Source organism: Mustela erminea, chromosome 14 (assembly GCF_009829155.1).
Source record: "Mustela erminea isolate mMusErm1 chromosome 14, mMusErm1.Pri, whole genome shotgun sequence".
Classification (NCBI taxonomy): domain Eukaryota; kingdom Metazoa; phylum Chordata; class Mammalia; order Carnivora; family Mustelidae; genus Mustela; species Mustela erminea.
Window position 1 is genome coordinate 4,840,894 of NC_045627.1, and position 18,870 is coordinate 4,859,763.

At 48.4% G+C, this 18,870-nt stretch overlaps 1 protein-coding gene across 9 annotated transcripts in view; it reads right to left on the reverse strand.

The window, feature by feature from the left end:
- Positions 1-17,298, reverse strand: part of SIPA1L2 (signal induced proliferation associated 1 like 2) — a 216,649-nt gene extending 199,351 nt beyond the window's left edge. For 6 of the 9 annotated variants that reach the window (XM_032313307.1, XM_032313308.1, XM_032313312.1 and 3 more), the window contains exon 1: positions 15,575-15,829. The gene's annotated coding sequence lies outside the window, so the exon portion shown is untranslated. Of the gene's footprint in view, positions 1-15,574; positions 15,830-16,138; positions 16,529-17,197 lie in introns of those variants that run through there. The other 3 variants (XM_032313305.1, XM_032313306.1, XM_032313311.1) reach the window with 3 other exon arrangements.
- Between the last annotated feature and the right edge of the window lie 1,572 nt (positions 17,299-18,870).

Sequence of the window (18,870 nt, forward strand, 5' to 3'; positions counted from 1 at the left end):
CTGGCCTTGGGTCCCAGGCAGGAGCCCACAGGCATTAGGGACACACCGAAAGCAAACTGCATCTCAGGGCCCGCTAAGACTGTGATTCCACTTGGTGACGGTCCAGAACGCATTCTGGTGCCTCAGTAACTAAAATGACAACAGTAAACTGAGGCAATAGAGACCCTACTCTAAAGACAAGAGCAGGAGGCTCAGACTTCTGGCAACCTCCAGTTAAGTTCTGCAATCCAAGAACAAAAAAGATAGAGTGCCAAAAAAAATAAAAACAAAGTAAAATGTCTTGAGGTAGGTCAGACTAGCTGGTCTCGGTTTAGGGAGCACAGAATACCATCTCGCAGGAGCTACGTGCTTTTTCTAACCCCCAGAACACGCCCAGCATCTGAGCCACAGGAAGGCCAAGACAATTCGGAACACACAGTCTAAGAATCACCTAGAGGGAGAAGAGGCCAGGGCCCGCAGATCTCTGTTCTGGGTCCAAGAATAACAGAGCACAGTGGGAGGGCGCTGCGTGAAAACTACGTAGAGGAGGATTATTAGAATATTTGCAATTTCTTTGGCGTCTCCTCCCCCATCCCCATGAAGGCATGAGCCCTGAGAAACCTCCTTTGGAAAGTTCCCTTTTTCCTTCCAACTAAAAAACGAACTTCATGCGTGAAAGGCAGGCCCATGCTCCCTATGTGGGCTGCGGAATATTTCACCGAACAGCGAGAGCAGAAGTGTTCTTCTGGTTTGGGTTGGTGGATGGAACAGTGAATTTATAAGGGCAAAGGCCAATGTAAATGTTTATCCACTGAGGGAAAGTCAAAGCACACACATTCTAGAGGCTGTTGAATACAGGATTTAATCAGATGCCAATACATCACCAGGCCCCGTTTCCCTCCCTTCCATGTACGATTAATATTTCAGCTAAGATAGAGACATCGTCCTTAGAATTTATACACACTTGATCCAGCTGATCAAGCTCCACGCTGCTCTTTTGTTCACTAGGAACAAAAAGGAAAAAAAAAAGAAAAAAGAAAAGAAACCTTCCAAACTGCCAGTGTAAGTTGAAAACACACCATCTGCAGCAGCTTAGCGTGGCTCCTGCCCCCAAATCATCTGAAAGGCTCAAGAAATGCTCCTCTTCCCTCAAAGTTATCCTTAGCAGCTGTGTTCTTATCGCTCGGGAGGTTCCCCGACTCCTTCCGTGCTTAAGTTATTGGCAAAAATTAGCAAAATCAGCATAACCCATCTGTAACATATCCTGAGCAGAGAGCCATCGGGAGGAAATGAATTATCCAAAATGCCAGGATGCTCCTATGAAAAAGAAAAACCATTCAGCCTTCCCATCCTTAAAAAAATGTTACGTGTCATTTATGCCAACCGAGAGATTCCCACCTCCCCCCTTTAATCTGTTAGCGCAAAAATGACAAATGCCAAGGGACTCACGACATCTCCGCTCTTTTGCAGACCTTCACTCGAGACCATGAGCACTCCTGGCCTCTAGGGAAAAAGCTCGGATCCCAAGCTGGATGTGGTCCCCTCAACAGGGAGAAAGTGGGCAGTGGAAGGAAATGTTTTCTGTCCAACATTGTGAGGGAAACAGACTCACGCTCAGAGCACACTCTGGGTGTCCTGAGGCAGCCCTCTGGAAGGAACTTACTTTGTTTGGTAACCCCAGAATTAGTCTACCCAGGCTTGGGAGCTTGCCGGATAATTCTAGAGAGCCCAGATGCGGTGGCCACTCTCCAGCTCCGCATGCTCGGCACCCATGACCTTGGCCCCCCGAACCCATACAGACTCACGATCTGCTCCACATGGTCTCTGAATCAGCCACTTGGACCCATCAGCTGTCACATCAAGAGCCTTTCAAGGTGCTGGCAGATAGCCTGTTCCAGGTTCTTTGGGGGCCAAAGCAGTATAATAACACGAGCTCACCAGGTAGGAGAGGAAATCACATGCACAACCGTTTCCTGACAATTTGCTCCGTGACCCCATCACAGTGCCTCTCCGAGTGGGAGATGGCCCTTGGCCTCCTTGGATGCCAGTGGAACTTCTTCCTGAATGGCAGGCAGCCCAAAGCACCCTACAGTCATTCAAAAGGTTTCTGCTCCCAAGGAATCCCCTGGCTCCAGAATAAATGATCTCCATTATTCCATTCATCAAGTGTCTCTTAAGCCCTCTATTATGAGTCTGCATTTTAAACAGGGGACGAGGTCCTTTATTACATCCCCTAATCCATGTCCCCAGAAACATTTCTTTCAGAGTCGCAGAATCTGCTGCAATCCCATTATTAGGATATTTCACCCTCCCTCCCTCCACCCAGAACTCAACTGCACTTTAAGGCAGTACTGCCTCCCATTAGGGGGAAAAAAATCTGCTAAGAGGAGTATTATTAGAAGATCTACTATATTTCCAGAATGCGAGTGCTGTAAGAGCAACCCCCGTGTCTGCCTACTCACCGCTGTAACCTGAGTCCCTCCCTAGAACGGCACAAAAGAGCACATGTAAGTATGGGACAAATGAAGCAAGGTGTCTGAGCCCCCTCAGCACTACGGGCAGGGCCAATGCCACGGACCTGGAACAGAAGTGGGAGCACGGTCACAATACCGTCTTCGTTCCCCCGCGCCCCCTGAAGTTAGGTGCAGTCGTCTAGGTCCTCCGTCCCTTTTCGGCAAGGCTGAGTACAGACACACCCCACCCCACCCCCCACCCACCATGCAGCCAAGGCCCTGAGGAGGAGAAACAAGATGGAAAGAACCTGGGCCCATGCATGTCAGGTGGAGTTGTGCAGCCCATCTACACAGGTGGTGGAAAGAAGCTGGTTTATCTCTTGTCTAGACCCACGTTATGGAGTCTCTTCTATAGCAGATACTACCTCCTAACCCAGACAGCCCATACTTTTAAAAATACCAACAAAACAACAAAACAAAAACAAAAACAAAAAAGCAATAAGCGAGTACTATTGATGAAAACTTATAGTCTGTTTCTAGCTAGAGGTTCAGCAACTCAGAGCTTCAGTAACAGTGGGCAAAGCCAAGGGCAGGGTCAGTTAGATCTAGCGTGTACTTTCCTAAGTCAGCTTGTATTTTATTTCACTACCGAGTATCTCCTCGCCATAGGTAATTTAAAAATCTCCTAATTTTTCTAGGATTCATTGGTCAGTCTCCTCCATATAATGCATAAATCTGAACTCGGGAAATTTTAGCTTTAATAATTTATTGCATTTGAAATAGAAATTATCCCTCGGAGATGCCTTACAAAATCTCGTTTATGTCAAACCTCTCTTAGAAGTTCATCACAAAGGTAAGAGAGCAGACTTTGCAAAAATAAATATATGGATTTTCTTTTACCTAAAATCTTCCAAGTAGCACACACAAGTAAATGGTCCATGCGTCGATCTACTCTTCAGAAGCAAGAGGGCCCCGCTGAAAGCTTCCCGCCAGCCTGAGCCCACCCTGCGGCAAGTGTCTGCGGACTGATTTCCCGAACATACAGGTGGTATGCGAGAAGAGACCCAGGTAGAAAATGGCCAAATTAAGTGTAAAACACACCCCTGTTCACAACGGGGAGGATGGGACTTAAGAAAAATATAGAAATGCCCTAAAGAAATTGCTCCTAAAATCACTTGACAATATGACCTTTCAAAAGGACCCGTGACCGAGGCGAAGCTAAGGCCAGCTGACCACTGTAATATATTTAAAAGCATACGACAAAGTAGGGAAACAATACGCTGAGAGAAAGAAGTTTTACACAAAAGAGTATATACTGCGCGATTCCATTTATGTGATGTCTGAACACAGGCAAAACTTATCTATGGCAAAGAAAAAAAATACAACAGTGTTGCTCGGGATGGGGGTTGGCAGGGAGGCGGAGATAAGCTGATGGGGAAGGGGCAGGAAAAAAATCTTCTGGGGTGGTAGGTAGATCCTAACAGAGGCATTAGTTAAAGGGGTGTATGCATTTTTATACCACACTCACAGCGATACACTTAAAATGTACGCATTTCATTTTATAAATTTTAACTCAAAAAAGAAATCAAGTTTTAAACTATTTATGATACATACACTGATGTGTTTAGCAGAAGTACACTGATGTATGCCACTTATTTTAAAATACACACCCCAAAAGTGGAGTGATGGATAGATATGCATACAGCAAATAGAGAAAAATGTTAACACTTTCTACAACCTAGGAGGTGGGTATATGATGTCCGGTGTACTACATAATCCTTACAACTTATCTGCAAGTTTGCAAATCTGTATGATAACAACCTGAGAGCAAGTACCCGGTGATTACGTTGAGCTCTCTTGTTCTAGAGTTTAAGGGAGAATGCACATCTTACCCAGCACTTACTACATCTTCCTGGCACTTAAAAGGGAAGGTGAGCTCACGCAACAGAGCCTGGACAGAAACTTAACATACACTCCGGAGAGACCCCAGTGGGGGACGAGTGCTCCCCAGGGTAAGGGCTCACTGTCCACAGCCATGCTTCCCAAGCCTGCTGTCTTGGTTGAAGATTTTGATTACTCAGAATAATTTTCAAATAAATCACTTTGGTAAATCAATTACCAAAAGTTATAAATTCCTAAAGTCTTAAAACATGTGACCTTGAATTGCAACTGTAATACTGTGTGTATATTTTCTGGACAAACAATTGAAACAGAGTCAGTAATTTTATACCAAAACACCATGGTCAAAATGGCACAGACTTCCAATTAAAAACTAAGTAAGTCCTGGGGATGTAATGTACTGTGTTACGGTAAATAACACTGTATAGTACGTTTGAAGTTGCAAAGACAGTAGATCTTCAAAGTTCTCATCACCCAAAAAAACAATTTTGTAACTAGACTTATTGTGGTGATCATTTCACCATGCACGGAAATGTCAGTTTTTATGTATACCTGAAACTAATACAATGTTATCTATTATGTCAATATTTTTTTTAAAAAGCTTATCATTTACTTTCTATATTTTTCCTTCAGGTTTATGACACACTCCACAGCCTTTAACAAATTCCCATGGGGGGACATCAGACTGACTATCTCCACGACAGACAAGTCAACTACCACGTCAAGAATACCATCCGTCACTTCTCCGTGATGTTTCTTTCATCATAAAAACCCACTTTGGGAGTTGCAAAACCTAAACCAGGCAAGGAGGTGGGTTTCGTCTCAGGCGGAGTGGGTTGTGGACAACACCAGGGTCCCATGAACGACTAAGTGATGGTTTTATTTGCATTTGCTGGTCCCTGCAGAGCCTCGAGTGTCACTGCTCACAAGGGCCCCTCATGGAAAATTCAAATCCTATCCGTGTTCCAAAGTGTAGCTCGGGTCCTGTCTTCTCGAGCATTCTCCTGACTAAGCAAAACCCCCCACACTCTCAGCAGCCCGGGGAGCCTTGGGCTGAAAGAAGCTACAGCGTCCGTCCATCCATCCCAGGGTGTCTTCCGCGGACACGATCCTCACCTCCTGACACGTGGCCAGAACGCGGACAGGGGAAGGGGTGAGCAGCTTACCGCCCTACAAGGCGGCCCGCGGCCTTGCACATGGGGCCTTGCTGTTCAAGCAGTCTCTTCAGTGTCTGAATCAGTCACAGGAAGAAGTCTGATTTGAGGACAAGTGCAAGGGCCCCTCTGAGGCCAGAAAGGCAGTGAGTCAGTGACTGTGCTAGCTGTGCCGGCTGCTCACCTGGGGTGCATGTAAGGGGGGGGGGGAGTCACAGGCCCCTGGCCTTGCAGGTCTCACACCCCACTGGGAAGCCACAGGAGGCCAGCGTTTAATCAGACCTGGAGGTTGTGCGGCTCACGTCCTTATTTTCCGACGGGATTCCACTCAACCGTCCAGGGAGCTCAGTGGGGTGGACACAGCCAAGAAAGCCCTCCTAGCCCCCACCTCCTTCTCCTGCAAGAGCCAGAAAATTCTACCCGGGGGACCCTCCATACAGGGCTCTGAATGGCTTTCCAAAAATTACCATCTTCCTGCTCCGTTTTCCCTTTTCCCAAAAAGGAGAAGGCAGGAAGAAGCAGCAGCCCGGCGTGAAACCAGCCAGCGCTTGCCGGGAGAGCAAGGAAAACATGAGAATGTTGTCCTCGGGCTGCCCTGGGAAGGCGGGAAGGCGGGAGCCTCTATTTACACTTGCCTCCATCCCCGACACCTCCCACGGCCAAGTGTACTCAGAGACGGATTTGTTGACGGGGTGACAAAGCAAATAGTGAGATCTGAGGCGGTGTCTCCTGCAGCCTCGTGAGGGCCCGGCTCCCCAGCACTCCATCTCCTGTGCCAGCCCAACATCGCCCCTGCTCCTCGGCTCACTTCGGAGGGAGCCGAGCGCGGACAGTGATGCCAGGCTCGGAGGATGGGTTTGGAAAGCTCCACGCCACCAGACGCGCGGCGACAGCAGTCATCAGACATCACCCAGATTTAACTGCCCTAAAATTAGCAAAGTAGGGACTGCGGTGATTGCGTCAGAGCCCCTCGGCCTGGCTAACTGCCAGCTTTCAACAGACCGTCCTGCTTTCTCTACCAGGGAAACAATATTTTGGAAGAGAGCCAGCCGAGCATTTCAGCGGATGTTCCAATTCTAGCTTTGCTATTAATGTTTCATAATTCAATGACAAGGTGAACAAAGTCTGTATGGGCTACATCTGCAAGGGGGTTCTGCTCTTTGTTGCAAAGCTCTCATTCTTTGGGTGAGTAAAGGGCTGTGGATGAATCCTTTTAAATATTTAAATGCCTGAAATTTATTTAGGGCTTCACATTCAACTGACTCAAACAGAGATTATGCAAATCTGCCAAAGTATAAATGCAAAACAAAAACTGTCTTCCTCTTATACTTCTTTTAATCTTGGCAAAGACACAGGAGTTCAAGAAATGTTCCACTTGCTGCCCAACAAAGGACAGATAACCACACTCAATGGGCTACCCCACCACAAATTACAACATTTCTAATTAATAACAGATGATCCTCTGGCTGAAGGAACAGGTCAGACTACTCAGCCCAACCCTGGGCAACCCCTTCGCCCCTTTTCAGGGGCAGCCGGTTGGATCCCGCCATTCTCCTGAGCACACACCTTCCTCACTTCCTCCCTCCCTGTGTTCGCGCCTTCCGAGATCTGTGGGAACCAACCACACCTTATCGGGCAGCTGGGAAGAGAGGAAAGGGACCTGTCCTTGGAGCAAAGAGACGGGGTTTAAAGTCGAAGACTAAGAAAAGCATGTGTTCTCTCCTTAAGCCTTCATTTTTGTGTCCACGAAAGGGGGTCATCCCATCGATTTACAAGGTTCTTGGTTTAAGTATGTGAGAGAACACCAATGAAAGTTCTAGAACAATGGTTTTTGCATTTCTTTTGAAGAATACCCCTCCCCAGTTCTTTATTCCATTCCCAAGTCAAAAACGCTGGTCTCCATCACTCACTCTTACGATCACATGAAAATAGATGCATCGTTTCCAACAAAGGACTTCCAACAGCTCTGAAGTAAGCAAAACCGATTGGTCAATGTGGTGGTTTTACTATTACTCAGCTGAGCTGCCCAATCATGCCTCCAATTTCCTCATGGCACATCGTAACACAGATTGACACAAACAGGAGCTAGAATGACAGCGCCCTGAATCCCCGAATGCCGGAATTAATACCGTTTCAGAATACTCAAGATAAGAGACTTTCATGCTTCCTGAACACCTACTAATCTAAGGCCTAAGTAACTCTCATGTACTTGCAATCCCCAGAAGTGCTAAGTCAACATGAGGTACACAGTCACGTGCTGATGAGGTTCCAGAATCACTGTCTTCTCTAGAGATGATCGTGGCTAAAGGACTGACAGGTGAAAGGCCACAGGTGACCACATGCAATTCGGAAATCATGTCTTTCCAGTCATCTTTCTTAATGCGCCCAAACCAGGGTTAAGTGAACTGCGGCCTCATTGGATTTGAACAGGACTGTGCACTTGAGACTCTGAAACCTGGGAAAGGTGCAGACCACTCTCTCATGAAAAGAAGGCCATCCCTAGGGTGCCCCAGATCCCGGAGCATGCCCTCTGAGCAGGATAACCAAGGTCCTCAAGGAAGAGACGGATCTCCACTATCACTCCCTTCAAGAACTACTTTTTGGGGTGCCTGGGTGGTTCAGTGGTTTAAGCCTCTGCCTTCGGCTCAGGTCATGATCCTAGGGTCCTGGGATCGAGTCCTGCACCGGGCTCTCTGCTCAGCAGGGAGCCTGCTTCTCCCTCTCTCTCTGCCTGCCTCACTGCCTACTTGTGATCTCTCTCTCTGTTGAATAAATTAATAAAATCTAAAAAAAAAAAAAAAAAAGAACTACTTCTCCACTTTCACTAGTTTGTATCAAAGTCCAATCACAGGTCATCTCAAATGCCTTAAAAAAGATTTAAAATGAAATATAAAAGGTTGTTAGGCCATTTATAGAAGAAATAAACAGAACGTTTGTGGCAACACTACTTAGCTCAACAAAAGCCAAGACAGACACTTGGTTCATGTTAAAACCCATGGCTCTCCATCATTCCTTTAACAAATATTTGTTTGCTAAGAGCATATTATGTGGCAAAATCCCTGGAAGTACAGGCAAGACAGGAGTGAAACAGAAATGGCCCTCCCGTGTGGCTCCTATGTCCTATTGAGGTGAGACAGAAGATAATCATAGAATAATGAAAATCGGTAGGGCATGTGACTCTTGATTTCAGGGTCGTGGGTTCAAGCCCCACATTGGGTGTGGAGCCTAACTGACACACACACACACATACACACACACACACACACACACACACACGCAATTAAATGTCAGGCAATCCTAAGTGCTACAGATTAAAGTCAAGCAGAGTACAAGGGAGCAGAAAGTACAAAGCAGGGAGGGTGAGGTGGGAGGTGCTAGTTCAGAGGGCAGCCAGGGGCTCTAGAGAGGCTGGGGGGCTAGGCTCCCTAACTCTCCTGCAGGAGGGGCTGGTGTGTGCCACAGTTCTAGCCAATGACACACAGAGGCAGGACTGTACTGTTAATCTGTACTTCTAATTACGTTCTTACTCTGCAGGGGTGCCTGGGTGGCTCAGTTGGTTAAGCAACCGACTCTTGATCTCAGCTCAGGTCTTGATCTCAGGGGCGTGAGTTCAACACCTGTGTAGGGCTCCATGCTGGGTGTGGAGACCACTTAAAAAAAATTGTTCTTACTCTTCAGAAGTTTCCAGATGAGCAAATGACTAGTTACATCCCGCTGCCCTGAGCAGGGGGGCAGGTGTGGGCTTTGTGCCATAGTAGGATGCTTCTTCAACAGCTGAGTTCAGTCAGAAAGGGTCCAAGGAGAACGGTATCCCCCAATACATTCTCCCACCCCCTCCACCACAATGAAACTTCTAAGTAAACCATAAGCAATTCTAGAAGAGAACAGCCCCAAGTTTAAAAAAAGAAAAAAAAGTCTTCTGAAAAAGAACAAATATAGAAATATAGTAAACAGAGGGCCCCATAAGGATCAGGTCTGTCTTTTAAACAATGTATTTTTTAAGATTTTTACTTATTTATTTGTGAGAGAGAGAGCACAAGCAAGGGAAGCAGCAGAGGCAGAGGGAGAAGCAGGCTCCCCGCTGAGCAAGGAGCCCAATGTGGGACTGGATCGCAAGGACCCTGGGATCACGACCTGAGCCGAAGGCAGACACTCAACTGACTGAGCCACGCAGGTGCCCAGGGTAGGGTCTGTCTTAAACTTCCCTCGTTAGATGCTGACAAGCCCCACAGAAACTGCTTCCAAAGGGTTATAAACTCTAATCCACGAGGGCAGAGAGTAAGGGTCTCCAGACTAGGGCCCCACATTTCAAAGGGCAACAGAAGAGCCCTTTAAATGCAAAAGGAAATACTCCACTTCTATTTATTTTTAATACCACCCTTCTTAAAATGTCTATTTTTATGTCTTTTAACTTCTGTATCTTAGCATGGTCCACTTACACACGTACATGTGTACACATACGTACACATAAACACACATACACAAACCTGTATATATGCAGATGCACACACATTCAGACATCTACTTAGAAAAGTGATTTGGGGGGCACCCGGGTAGCTCAGTGGGTTAAGCCTCTGCCTTCGGCTCAGGTCTTGATCTCAGGGTCTTGGGATAGAGCCCCGCATCAGACTCTCTGCTCGGCGGGGAGCCTGCTTCTCCCTCTCTCTCTGCCTGCCTCTCTGCCTACTCGTGATCTCTGTCTGTCAAATATATAAATAAAATCTTTTTTTAAAAAAGTGATTTTGTACAGAAGGGGCATGCATGTTGAAAAAAAATGTAGAAAACCTACTACAAAGAAATCGCTGCTCTGGAATGAGGTATTCAACACTCAACAACAGCTTTTGTCCTTTATGAAAAATGAAAACTGTAATTCCTAAAAATTTACTTATTAGAAACTTCAGTACAAAGGAGACTATATCCCCGAGCGATCCCTGAGCCGTGCAAATACGCACTGTTGAACCAGGAGCCAAATGTGCCACCAAACGCCAGAGAAGACAGGGACAGCAGTCACCAGGCTCACTACCCAGGCTCCTACGCCCTAAGCTCTGCCATCAGAAATGCTTTTTTAAGTCGACACAAATAGTTCATCTCGGCAGACATAATTTTTTTTTTTAATTTATCCAAGAGTTCTGACTTTCCACAGTAACAATTTTTAACATTGGCTCTCTACCTAGATTTTTTTTTTACTTCTGAGTAACTGAACGCACAACTAAACAGCCTACTTTGGACGACTCTGATTGCCTCAACAGCTCCACTAACCGGGAGCTTCTTCCAGATTTAGCAAATACGCAAAAGTGAAAAATATGGAGTATTCCAATGGGCAGAGCTCAAAAAGCCCCTCAGGACTAAATATATTTGGGAAGTTGGAAGGGAAGAGTATCTACTAATTGATAATCAAAACACAGGGAAAATGGGAAAAGATCATGGTTCTCTTCTCTGCTACCTGAAAGCTGTGCAAAATAAAATAACACGCAGCAACAAAATAAGTGCAGAGAGCCCAACACATTCTGCTCTTTCCCACAGTCTTTTTAGTGCTTAAGACGTCCGGGGGTCAGAGGTCACATGGGGCCCTATTTTCTAAGTCATTCAGTCAGTCACTCATTAAATGAATATTTCGTAATCACCAACCATGCAGAGGCGGTTCCAATTACTAGGGACACACTAAAGTGGAACTCATTTCTGTCTTGGGGTAACTTGGGTTGCAGAAGCAGCAAAGGAAGTTTGACATGCTCTCCCAGGCCACCTGTGTGGAAAAGGCAGAGACACTGGCCCGTTAGTAAGAAATTAGGTGCATGAGTAACCTAACTAGAACCAAGAGTGACTCCAGTAAACCTGGAAGCTTCCAGAGACACTGCAGACGACCTTTCTTTCAGAGAGCAGACAAAGGTGCTAAATAACAGTCAAATTCCAAGAAGCACCAGGGGTAGAACCAGCTAAAACAAAGCAAAACAAAACACAATGCATGTTAGGTCTTGCAATGACACTTGTCCAGGAAAGCAAGATGTGGCTAATGGCAGCGTGTGATTAAGGACTCAGGAGTTTTAGCGAACAGGAAACTCACAGAGCCTGAGGGGCGTGGCCACCAAAAAAGTGAATGCGCACTTGGACTCCATCACTGCAGACAGGACATGCAAAGCGGAAGGAAGGGCATTCCTACTCTACGCAGGTCAAGCGGAGCGGGAAGCCTTCAGTTCTGGGTCCAGCTGCGACAGGTGTTGCTCCGTGAGTCACTGCAGTGCATCTCTAGAAAGATCTGTTCTACAGGCCACCAAGGGGGTTAGAAAGCAAATCAACAGATAGAAAGAGATTTCAGTGCTACAGGTAACAAACAGCTTCCGGTGGTCTACATGTTTCAGTGCATCTTGATGAAACGCACTGAACACAGAGAGTAACTGTTGTCCTTCATTCTCAACGTCTGTGTGGCAGCATCACCTACTGACAAATGTGACCATCCCTAGGATCTGCTTCTGTTTCTGTTTCATTTTGCAAATGGATGAAAACAAAAAAATACAGCAAACACACAGCAAGGAAGGGGTAGCCTTAAGGACCTTTGTAGTACAGAGATGCTACAACAACTAGACTCAACTTATTGCCTCTTTCCTTCTTTCACCCAACTTGGCCATACGAGGGGGAGAGAAAGCATCACGGCATCGGGTTACACTACATATGAAATTTCTCAAGACAGAGAACCTCTACCGTGGGTCAGCTCTGGCTCACTTCAGTTCCCACTCCTGGGAACCAAAGTTTATGAATCAAGTCCAGGAAGGACCAAAATAATTTAGCTCTGAAGTTATGAACCATTGAAAGTCCCGTTGTATTGTTCTCTCTCCTTTGAAGGGGTCACAGCTAAACGCGACTGGAACAGAAAAGCGATTTCTGAATCACTGATGCTGAGGTAAACCAAGTTCATCAAACCAATGCCCATATGTAAACACACGAGAAGGCAATGAAAGAAAAGACAAAATCATTAAAAATGTCAACTATCACCATCAGTCATGTGCATCACTCCAATACCTTTATTTCAAATGTGAAAGAAATCTAAAGTGTTGGTGCTGAAAGGGATCGTGGAAATTCTTCATCCAGACTCTCCTGTGCCCCGCCATAGAGGCAGGAAACTAGCTGTTCCTGTCCCTCCCGCCTAACACTCTCCCCATCCTATCACTCTGCAAGGGAATGAGGCACATTCATAGGCCTAGAAAAATCTGGAACACAGTTCCTTGTATTCTTTAGAACTGTACGTCGTATTTCATTCAAGTTCAAAACAGAGCAAAAACTGCTCTGCTTTTCAGTAACAACAGCAATCTAAATTTTCTTCAAACTCAGCATGTCTCTGAAAGGATCTGTAACCCTAAACTGCTAGGACAAGGAGATCATAAATGCAAAGACTCAATGCGTTCCTCGATCTAAAAACAAACAAACAAACAAACAAACAAAAACCAACCACCAAAACACCCTGAATTTACCAATAATGGCTGGGATTTGGAGAGGGGCAGTATTCATTTAAACACATAGTTCTTTGCAAAGTATGCAGTGAACACAACCCCTTTTAAATTAGCTTTGAGGACCAAACATAAACACTTTCAGACCAGCTCCAATTACCTGACAAGGAGCTTTCCTCCTTTCAAGGAGCTCACTAATATTTCCTCCCTTTCAATAGATTATCAAAATGAATAACCCATTACTTCTTTTGCCTCAGGTGAAAAGATCCCCAGGCAGACAGGTGTTTACTGAGCTCAGGTATCAAGAAAGCCTTTAAAATACCATTCCACTCCCAAGGGGGTGAGGGGAAACAATTTATAAACCCCCAGTACACAGCTTTAACTACAGTAAAAATCATAAAAGCCAAATCGTGGTCCTCTGATAATTCCCCTATCACATTCCATAATTAAAGCTCTTTAAGAAAGGTTAAGACTTAAAAACATAAGCATCTGATGAAAAATATACACTTAAATCAGTTGGGGAAAATCTGCAGCCTGTACCCCAATGTACTTACATACCTGCAATTTAGTTCTTATTTTCCAGACCAAACGCTTACACTGCTTCTCACCCAAGTTCATTTCACCCCATCTATAGGTAGCATGTGGGTACTGATAAAAGCTGCTTCTGATTTCATTTCCTACTTCCCAGATGTTTGCTAGAGGTTTTTTTTTTCCCCCTTTCAGCTATTTATGAATACTCTCTAATTTAGAACAAACAAATTCAACATGTCATATTTTAAGCTGGGCAAGACACACAATAAAGGACAGCCAGAAAATAAGTCCAAGATATCTCTCCAGCTCATGAACAAGTTTGCCTACCTAGGCAAGATTTGGACAGGCTGGCATGGTCTTGCTTTAGAAAGAAAAGGCTAAAAACGTATACCCGAGAACCTGCTTCTGCTAAAAAGGCCAACTACAGGCTACTGTGTTTCTCATATAAGGGGTTGTGCTTAGAAGTGAAAAACCGAGTACCAACTAGAGAGAAAGAAAGAAATATGCCCTAACACAATCCTTGGGATGAATTGTGCATACGGATTCCAACTACCTCCATCACCGGAATCTTAGGAAGCATCCATGCTGTCTCTGCACCCAAAACTCCAGAAAGACCGCACTTTCCCGCGTATAATATTGTTTTATCCACCTCTGAATCAAGCAGTGAACTACTAAATTAAACAGTAAACATAGGAAGTGAAAATGCTGTCTAAATACATTCCCCAAATGTATTCCTCAAATAAATCAAAACATTAAACAGACATCCTTAAATTTGTGACTAATAGTGGTGACCAAGTTGTCTCTTGAAATTCATCTCTAGGAATGCCAGAAAAAATATTTAGCACCTTTGAAATCTAGACGTTTGTTTTATGTGGAAATCCTATATTTCAAAGAAAGCAACAGTTCTGGAGATTTTTTTCTCCCATTACTAATTGCAAAACTGGAAAAATTGTGGCCCGGATTGCAGACAGGCAACTCAAAAAGCCTAGTTTCCTAAATGCCTGTCATAAGAAAGCCATCTAGTGTTAACATTTAGAAATGAAAACTGCAGACAAAAGAGGCAAAGAAAAGAAAAATCTTAGTGACTATTTTGAACTTACTAAGAGAAACGTATGAGAATCGTCAAGATTCTTTGTTTAAAAAAAAAAAAAAAAAGGCCATCCTTATGACAACCAACTCTAACCGACAAAAATCCAAAACATACAGAATTTTATTTTGACACAAAATCATGTTTTGGTGACCGCACTTCCGTGACCAATGCACTTGATTTTTCCAATACTCACACTGGAGTCATCTTGGGCTGAATTAATTTAACTGAAGCAGGTTAATGATGACAAATATGTCCCAGAGGGGTAATGCCAAGTTGTTTTCTCTTCCCCAGAAGCATCGGCTCCTCGCTTGTAGATGATGAACCGAAATTGATTCTCTGGGTTTGCGGCACGGTTGAAAATTAATCTGTAGGTGCTCGTGGGGATACTCCCAGGACGCGGTCAAACTACCTTCAGTAACACAGGGGGACCCGGCAAGGCCCGGCGCGGAGGATGGAGAGCGGCACGGAACCCGGGGAGACGGCGGAGCCCTCGGGACCCCGAAGGGAGGTCGCGTCGAGTTGGAAGGGCGCTCGCCCGGGATCGGGGTCTTACAAAGAGGGACGCCGGCGCCGGCGAGGGCGCGCGCTGGGGGCGCACGCCTTCCCGGGGGTCCCCGGCACCCCGCCGCAAGTTCAGCAAGTCGCCCCGCCCGGCGCGCCGCTGCGCCGCGTCCGGCAGCCTTTCTCTCGCTCTTCGGTTAGTCACCGAGCAGTTGCTGCGCACCCAGAGGAGGTCCTCGGGGTGCTCGTGTCACCAAGACGGCAATAACCTTTCCGCGGATCGATAACTTTGAGGGACGAGCGGCGGCGGCTCCTCTCCCACCCCGGGCCCCGGAGCGCGGGCGCCTCTGCCCGCCGGACCCCCGCCCCGCGCGCCGGCGTTGCCCCCGGCCCGGACGTCAGCTACCGAGGCGCCCCCCGGGGCGGCCCCTTCACCCCGGGACCGTCCTCGCGCAGGCCGTGCCCGGACACCACCCGCAGGCTCCCGAGCGGACCCCCAGGCTCCCCGGCCACCCGCCCGCCACGCACCTTGGAGACGCAGTCCGCCGGGACCTGCTAAGCCCGCGAGCGCGCCGCGGCTTTTACCGGGGCCGCCGCCTCGCCGCCCGCCGCTGCCCGGGGCTGCCCATCGGCCCGGACTGTGCCGGCGCCGGGCTCCGGCGGGAGGCGGCCCGCACCCGCCGGCTGCGGCTAGAGCGGTCGGCCTGTGCTCGGGCGGGCGGGCGGGCGGGCGGGGGCGCGGCGCCGCTCCTCCTCCTCCGTCGTCCTCCTCCCGCTCCGCCGGCTCCTCCCGGGCTCCCGGTCTGCCGCGCCGGCTCCCGACGCCGCCGCCCGCTCGCCCGGCGGCACCGCCCCCCGCCCGCTCCGCGGCCTCCCATTGGCCGCCGCCTGCAGGCCCCCTCGGCCCCGCCCCGCCATTGGGCGCGGGCGCCGTCCGTCCCGCCGCCCCGCGGGGCTCCGGCTCAGCCGGTGCGCGGTTCCCAGGCCCCGCGGCGCGCGAGAGCGGCGCGTCCCGGAGGGCTTCGGGCGCCTTTGCCCGGGCTGCGGAGCGCGGGGCAGCGGCCCGGCGACCTCGACGGAGGTGCCGCCTACCTGGTCCCGCGCCCCGGGAGGGCCGGCGCCGCCCTCCGCGGACTCGTTTCGCCTCCGGCTGCGACAAGTTAAAACCCGGAGTCCGACTCCGAGCCGCCCCCTCGCCCCGTCGCGACCCTGCCCGGCCCTCCAGCCTCCGGAGCAGAGAGAGACGCGCCGCCTGGCGCTCGGGTCCCCGCGCCGCCGGAGCCCGAGTGTCGCCGGCCGAGAGGACACAGCCAGCCGCGGGCGCTGCGCGGGCACCTGCCCCAAGACGCGGCAGAATCGCCGCCGAGGCCGGCGTCAGCCCAAGCGGCCGCCTTGCCGTGTCCAGAAGGGGACGGCGGGAGGGGCGAGATCCGGCTGCGTGCGGCCTGGGAGGGCGCTCCCGGACCGCCCAGGCCGCTCCCCAGCTGCGTGCGGACCCCGAGTCCACCCAGGCGGTGCCCCACTGTGTGCCGGCCTGGGATGGGGGCGTCCCAGGACCGCCCAGACGGTGCCCCTACTGTGTTCGGCCCCGGGAGGGCGCCCCGGGACGACCCTGGCAGAGAGCCCCTGCCCCCGGGAATGGGGTAGGAGGTGGCACGGAGAAACATGTAAATAAATAGAACGTTAAGATGAGGTCAAGTGGGTGCCCGCGCAGGAACGCAGCGGGGATGAAAACTTGGGAGCTTCGCTGCAGGTGGCGGGGGAGGGTGGGAGGGGGCGGCGGTGGGGTTGCTGGGAGAGGCAAGAAGTCCAGGTTCCCCAGGCCCAGCCCCGAGCCCCGACCCTGCCCCCAGGCAATCCTCAGCCCAGAGCAGGAATGCTTTTGGATCTTTATCTGGAGGAGGAGGAAATGAACTTTCTACACCCATTTTTTTCTCCTCTCCTAGGTAACGTTGATCACCCAGTGGGGAGCATTACCTGAAACTACTGATGTAAATTGTTCAACGCTTGAATTGGTTGCTGAAAATTCAAGGAAGTCTTTTAAGAGAAGGCTTTCTTTAAGCTTCGGTAGAATTGTCTCTGCCTAACCAGGACAGTGGGAGTCACAACGTGTAAGTAGGGGGAGACAGGTTTAGGTCATCTCTAACTTACCTCTCAGCGCCGCAGTAGCATTTCCTGAGCTGGCTTTTTGGTGGCCTTAGAGCTGGCCCCGCGGTTTCCTGAGACTGGATTCAAGGCTTTCAGTTCCTCCTTCTAGAAGCAGAATTCTTCCTGGAGAGATAAAGCTGTCTCTACTTCCCCATCACAAACACTTCCTAGAATATAACCCTGAGAAAAATTAGAGGCCCTTCCTCCCATGCTGTATTTCTCTGTTATCTACAGTGTGTACACCTCGTACAATCTTTTACATCCCTTTGTAAAATAGGGGTATAATATATAGCAGTGGGTGTAATAAAACAGGTCAGGGAGTGTTATGATGACACGACAAAACTTCTGAGCTCTCCAGGTTTGCTTGGCTTCCCAACTGTCATTGCATTATCAGCACTTACAAGACTGTCATTTATTCATTCAACAAACACTATATGGAGCCACTGTGATGTTCCAGAAGATGCTAAGAACAGGGCATCTAAGAACACAGAGGACATGGGCCCTGCTCTTAGGAGCTCACCATCTCACAGACGGCGATCCTTGAGCACCATAGATGCTCTACTAGAGGTATGAACAAAATCCCACAGGAGCAGGCATGGACAGACAGACATTTCCTATGGGAGCCTAGGAAGGACATATTTCCCTTCATAACACATTATCACAGTACTTCTCAGGTTTCACATCGTTGCTTGTTTCACTGTCTTTCCCACTATTCTGGAAGGGCCTTGAGGAACAGAACTGTGGTTTCCCTGTGATTGGACTCCGATGGCCCCAGACTGCCTGTCAGTGGGTTGGCCCTGAGGTGGCCCATAACCAGGTGTGTTCCTTAATGTTTAGTATGGAGTAATCTTATAAGGAGGTCTGCCCGGACCCACGATGATGTCAGTCATAATTCTCTTCCTCTCCCACATTACCATCTTTCTCCTTGTGTTTGATGAACTAAAACCGAAATACCTTGGGCCCTTTGGGCCAACCAAAGTTGGTGGCATTTTAATAAGTGCTTGTAAGGGACAGCGCAGAGTAATCCGCTGTCTGCGTTTATGAAAGCCCGCGGGAGTTTCTGATTTCCCTGGGCTCCAGGTCACATGCAGCCCTTCCTTGTCACCATGTCTGCGGCTTCAGCAGACATATACTGAGCTCCTTTGCCGTGTCTGGCCAATGCTCGACAGTGGCAGGGGGGCCCAGGGCCAGCCCCACAAGGTGTCCACGTTGCCACACACTGTGAGATCTTCAAGGGACAAAGCTCAGGAATGAGTCTGCATCTTCTTCCCCGAAAACATACTCTAGAAATACTTTTAGATTTAATGCTTATGTACCTCCTCACCAGTGTTCGCATCAACCCTCTTGTTTCATGCCTTTTTGGGGAAGGACAGAAACTGACATTACCTCCCTGTTAAGATATCAATGCAGTATTTTGGCCTTAGGATATCTTACCAGGAAAAAAAAAAAATCTTTTTCTATTAAGGCTACAAATTTTGCTGAAGTTCTAGATAAATATATCAAGTATGAAGTGTGACACTCTGTTTGCCCAAAAGCTAGAGTAAAGGGTCATGTGTTCATCTAGTCACTGTCCCCTTCCCTCAGGTCCAGGCTTCCTCCCGCCTTGTTCACTTTCTGCCTCTCAAGTCTCTGCTCCTGTGCATTTCACCCTGCTCTAAAGGGTTCCTAAAGAAACA